General features: G+C 39.1%; 1 protein-coding gene across 11 annotated transcripts in view; it reads left to right on the top strand.

The window, feature by feature from the left end:
- GTF2E1 (general transcription factor IIE subunit 1) overlaps window positions 1-6,000 on the top strand; it is an 80,457-nt gene that overhangs the window by 1,234 nt on the left and 73,223 nt on the right. Inside the window, exon 1 of one of the 11 annotated variants that reach the window (XM_027900760.1) lies at window positions 57-216. The exons of the other annotated variants lie outside the window; for them this stretch is intronic. The gene's annotated coding sequence lies outside the window, so the exon portion shown is untranslated. Of the gene's footprint in view, window positions 1-56; window positions 217-6,000 lie in introns of those variants that run through there. 11 annotated transcript variants of the gene reach the window in all.

The following is a 6,000-nucleotide window of genomic DNA, read 5'->3' as shown; positions in this document are numbered from 1 at the left end:
TGTTCTATTCATTTTTTTTTTTTGTACGTTAGTTTTCTTCTGGCCTCACAAGCTTGCTGTTTCCCTGGGAAATAGGTGACCATTACATCCTAATGGCACCAAGCTGTTGATGTTAAATGGGCCCAGTTACCACACTTGTGCCATTATCCCAAGTGGCTCAGAAGGAATGAGGAAGATTCGCATCCTGAAAAGGGTGTTCAGCAGTGCACAGCTAAGGTACATTTTCATGAAGTATAGGTGGTTTAATATTTTTCGTCCACAAAAGGTGGCATTTCTTCTTTTATCTGTTCCAGTGCAGTGTCATCCTCTGATACCTGCTGCTTCTGTTGCTCATCAGATGTCTCCACTAATGCATTAAACTGTTGAAAAATGTAGTAAAAAGGAGGGAAAAAAAAAAAAAGGAAGCTTATTTTTCTGCCTTTCAGTGCTGTAAATTGGTACACGGGAAGGTCCAGTGAGTGTCAGAGCTGGCACCAGAGAGGGCAGAGCCATGTGCTTGGGAGAGGAGCACATGCCTTTCTGGGAGCAACAAGGCATGATGGGAGTTGCATTCCTGCCTTCCACTTCCTGTGAGACACAGCTTGCTTTCTCACAGGATGCTTTAGGGAATTCTACTGAACAAAAACTACATTAATTAAAGCTAATCTGGTATCTTGGAACTTAGTTTGTTTCTTTATTGCTTATACCCACAGTTTATACACATTCGCTACACTCAGATGCACTAAAAGTATTATGAACCTAATACTTCCAGAATTTTACGTTGTCTTTCTTTAATTCCCAAAAGTCAGGCAATACCACATCATCTGTCATGATGAGAAGTGTGGTGTTCCAGGTCTTACTGAATCCAGAAGATGGAAAGCAACTACTGCTTTTCTCCTGTCTGAAACTTAAAAAGGAATTCTGGAGTGAAGCCCAGTGTGCTTCAGTGTATTTGTGACTTCCTAGGCTTGATACTTACGAGAAATTATCTTACCTTTTTCTCTTTAAACAAGCCCCCAAAACCTTACAACTCGTTGTGTGAGGATCAGTGCTGACACATCACCAGAATAACACATGTTCTGCTGGTACACTTTCAGATTGGAATGTAGATTGTAAGGGGTTCTGGTCTCCACGGTCAAAATGTCCCCATATCGCAGTTGAGTCAGTTTTGCCACCACACGGTGAAAGATCACCTAGATCCTTAACCATGCTTTCTTTGCTCTGCTCTGTGTTGGCTCTAGTCTGGTAACAGAAACGATTCAGTTCTTGAACTTTTCCCCCTTGCCCTCTCTGAAATACCCCACTTTTTTTTGGTTTGGCATGTTAGCTTTTCACTTTTTATTGACTTGATTCGCACTACAAGAATAGTGAACTGTCAGAATTAGCACAGAAGATTGGGGGCTGTGGCTAAAGGCAAGGAAGGAAAATAACGACTTTTTTTGTGGGAGGGGAGAGTGTAATTTGACTGAAGCTGCAACAGGAAATGGTGCCTTTACTCTTGTAGCCACTAAGTTTGGCCTTCCATAAATAGTGTGCTCCATTTTTTATTAGAGCTACAACCGTAAATAGTTGTTATTGCTCATGTGCTTTTGAAATACTTATGAATATTTCATCAGTTTGTAAACGTGCACACAGGCAGTTCTCTAATTTACTGACACCTTGCTATTGTTTATGTTGTGTTAAGATTATGAATATGATTGAGATTTAAATCCTGAGCCTGCCTGGGTCAGTTTCTTCCTTGCACAGTCAGACCTTGTGGCTTTATCATGTCTGGCTCCATATATCTTAACTTCTGAAATTAGGGGAAAATGCCCATATTTCAGCCAGGCCCCTCAGCCTTTCTGTGTGCACCTGCAGCACAACTTTTCATCCTTAATGAAGGAAACCCTTTGATACCTGTGACCTCTTGGTTTCACTTTATGAAATGCCAACAAGAAGGTGGGATTTCAGTGAAAGCAGATTGTTCTTTTCTGCTCTAATACTTCAGGGTAGGTCTTGCCATAGAAATATACAATTTCTCATCAAGATGTGTGGGAGAAAGGCTGAGCAGCAGTGTTCCTGAACTTTCCAGGGAATGAGATTCAGTGAACTCTTGATAAAATGCCAGAAGACTTTGGGTTTGCAACTGGTGTAGGATAAAGGCAGTTTTGGATAATAGGAACATTTTCCAGATCATCCGCTGACTACAGAAAAAAAGTGAATAAAGGCAAGACTAGAAAATGGAAGATTCTATGCCATATTCTGGAAAGAATGACTAGTGTCTGAGGTTAGATTGTACAGACCTTTGAAATGCTGATGGCATGTTTTCCCACTGAAGTTCTGAAATTTACACCTTCCCTTGGTGTTCTCCAGAAGATTCAGAATCGCTTCTCTCAGCTTAACCTTATCATCTTCTGGAAGGCAGAATTTTAAATCTTGTTAGAGTGAGAGACTACAAAACTAGGATCTGGTGTTTGCATGCGACTGGTGGAGTGGGTATGGCATACACTGGCTCCAGGAAGCCTGTCATACCTGCCGTATTTACAGGTGAGAAACTCTCTTATACTCTGATTTTGATTTTACCCAAAGAAACTGCCTGCAGAAGCATTTTCCAAAAAAATTGGCAAAAGATGGTCTCAAAGATTTAGGGAAAAAGAGCACTAACAATAAAAATTAGATGTGGGGAAGTACAGGAAGCACCTTCTAGCATTAACAGTATGCCTGAGAGCCCAAGTTCACAGACAAACTTGCAACTCCAGATTTTCCTCCAAAAGAGATCTGGGGTGTGATAAAGGGTTTGTATACCCGAACGAGCCTGAAGAGCAGTCTGCTTCCTTTTTCAAGATCCCGCTTTTAAAATGTTTACAGTGTCAAATATATGAATAGTGAGCCATGTTTATGTTTTCTGAGATTAACTAAGTCACAAAGCTTCATTTGCAGTATTGGATAAAAATTCCTGCTAATTCATACTGGCTGACTTAGGCTTTCATAATTTCTAGTACTAGTTTCATCTACATTTTGGCTTCTAGGTATCACCTTTTTAACACTTTTTGTCTCAGTTTTAACCAGGAAAAGCAGGAAGAAAGACAGATCTAACATTATTAGCGCAATTCCTGTTCACAGAATAACTCTTGAAATCTTTGTACGCAGAGGAGTTCAGTTGCTTTGATATTGCGTCAGGAAAGTCTTGACCAGTGGAGATATTTGCTTGGTTGAATTTCTGGCTTCTGTGTGGTCTTTGGTCCTATCACACTGAATGGTTTTTTTTTTGCAGTCACTTGCTTTCCCCCCGATTTCCTTTCTGACGTCTCTGGTTATGCTGAAGGCCTGTGCCTCATACATTTTACTCAACCTGAGGTACGATCTGCATTTTGCAGAATGTATCCTGATTTTCTTCACCCAGCAGATCTGATTGTTTTGTGTAACTGTAGGTCTCTTTTTCCAGTGTTGCTTTTTATAGCTACATCAATATTAATTCTTCCATTTAGAACAATTAAAAAAAAAAAAACCCACAAAAAATGTGTATTTAAGTTTGCTGTCTTACTGTGTTAACATAAATAGGTCTAATTTCCTCCTATACCCATAATACTGAACTGTATTCCTGTAAATACCCAGAACAATTCCCCAACAGCTATCTCTTTTAATAAAGCCCATATTTAAATTTTGAAGTTTTTCTTTTGGTTGTTTCTGAGTATGATCCTGTCCATTCTGCTTTATTTTCAGTGCTGTCTGTAGGTGCTCACTGTATAGGGGAGTATCTTGACCATTATGTTTTTTCCCCCGAAAACATTCCTTGATGTTCATAAATTATTAAGGTTACTTCAGATGTTATTATGAAACGGTTGTACATCCACTGAAACCTTGTTAGAACACGTTATTGTATTTCTTTGCACATGTAATTAATTCAGGCTGGACTTACTGCTTCAATGGAAGGTGAAATTGTTGCTCAAGGATACAATGGTAAAGTCCCCTGCTTTTAATTCCAAACTGATATTCCTGTGGTACTGGATTGCAACGTGTGAGTTGCATCACTGTCTTTCTGGCCTGGTGAAAGGTGGTAAGAAATTGCAACTTAGAGATTCAAAGCCTTGGCTTCTTTGTGGGTCAGATGTCAGCTTCTCCTAGAGACGCGATTTGTCAGACCCTGGCCTGGTGTGTTGTGGCAGTGCTACACGCTCGCTTTTGTGCCATCTTGTGCATATGTATCACATCTCTGAAGTGAGAACATGCTTATGGAGAATGAGGCTGTAAAATATGTCCTTCGTCCAACCATACATACAGATCTTTTCTGAGCCCTTGTTTTTGATCAGTGTTTCTCCAACATGTGTCCATGCTCATTTTTAGAGCCAAGTTATTTGTGTTCAGCATTGTTGACTTCCATGTAGCAAAGCTTGCTGAGAGTGTTGTTTCAGTGTTCTTTCATGGCTTTGCTTCTCTTTTTTTTTTTTTAATTCCCTTTCTTAAATATGACACTAGTTGATTGGCTGTTTCACTCAAAGGCTGTCTTCTGCAGGATTTAGAATTTAAACTCTGTTAATCCACTTTTTGAAGTGGAGGATAATAGGGGAAAATGGTTTTTGGTGGTTTTAGAATGTTTGTATTTCCATATATCCCCACCTGGAAGAAAACCAGTGTTACAGTTAAGGTGCCTACTGTTACCTGAGGGCACAGAAGATTTGGATATCACTCGAAATCTCCAGTAGAGCAGAAGAAATTATTGTATTAAAACTCCTGGTCTCGCTAGATCAAAAAGAATATTTTCTAGTGATTGACACTAAGAAAAATTATTAAATCTCTAACTATTGCTGAAAAGCAAGGGAAAAGGTATATACTCTTAGATCTACTTTTATTTATTGGTCCCTTGTAGGTCTCAATTTAAGATGTTTGAGTGCATTATTCAGGAAATTGTACCTTAAACCTATTTTGAAAGTGTCTGTGGAAATCTGCAGTTGTCTTATTAATGCAGAGAAAGTACTTTCCATCAGCTTTCAGATGAGGCATCCAGAGTGAGATGTGCCTATTTAAAAACACTTTTCTCCCTTTTTTTTTTTGCAACTGATGTTCTGAAGGTCACTGTGCCCCTTCAGGTTGCATTGCTGTGTTTTTCTGCAAGGAAGTTTTAGGAACAGTGAATTGGTGAGGAGAGAAGGGTTTTTTGTCTGCTCTTCAGATCAGCACTTAAAAAGCTTTTGACTTTCAAAATTTGACTTATTAAATCTCCTGGGGTGCCAGGTTTTGTTTAAAATTGATCTTTACATTCCTTCTTTACTGTGCTTAAATTCTGAATAAGATTTAATCAGTTTGAATAAATAAAGGCTTCTCTCCAGCTTCTGCACTGACATTGTTTTATAGTATCACTATGCTGCTGACGGATGCAGTCAAAACCAAGATTTATCTTTAAGTGGCTGAAAGACTGAAAAAATACCAACAGAATAAAACTGATCTTCAAGGACAGTGTCCTGTGACAGTATTTAGATTGGGTCTGACTTAGAGATTCAAAAATACTGCATGGTTAAGTCTTGATGGGGCATCCTTTATTGCTAAAGCTTTTACCTTTAATGCAAAGCTCTGTAAAGTGGTCCTTTGTGTGAGATAAATCACTATGGATCTGGCATGCAGAAGAAGGCTGACTGACTCTAGAAGCACTTGTTTCATGCTTAATTCGTGGTGTGATAGACATATTTTAATTTAATTTCCTTGAAGGGAAGCTGGAGCTGGACATGCAAGCGTTATTTTCTGTAAGCTGTTCTCAACCTGCACACCAGCAGTCAACAAATGTTGTTCAGTTAATTTTAGCTTGAGCACTGTGAATATCAGTTGTTCCTAAGTTAGAGAAAAAGAAATGCTCAAGCAGGGAAGCATTTTAAAATAAAAGAATGAAGGTGTTTTTCTTACCAAAAAGGCAGGATGATCCTTATTTATTTAGTGTTAAGCTTCACATTCCACAGCCTGATTGCTTTGCAGTTGCACTGGCCATAACTCTTGAGAGGAACATACCCTCTCAGTGGCCAAAGAGGGTAGGGATGGGACAGAAGTAAAGCT

This window comes from Empidonax traillii, unplaced genomic scaffold (genome assembly GCF_003031625.1).
Source record: "Empidonax traillii isolate 1590-97213 ecotype Southwest subspecies unplaced genomic scaffold, ASM303162v1 scaffold747:size309294, whole genome shotgun sequence".
Classification (NCBI taxonomy): domain Eukaryota; kingdom Metazoa; phylum Chordata; class Aves; order Passeriformes; family Tyrannidae; genus Empidonax; species Empidonax traillii.
This window is presented reverse-complemented; position numbering and strand designations above follow the sequence as displayed.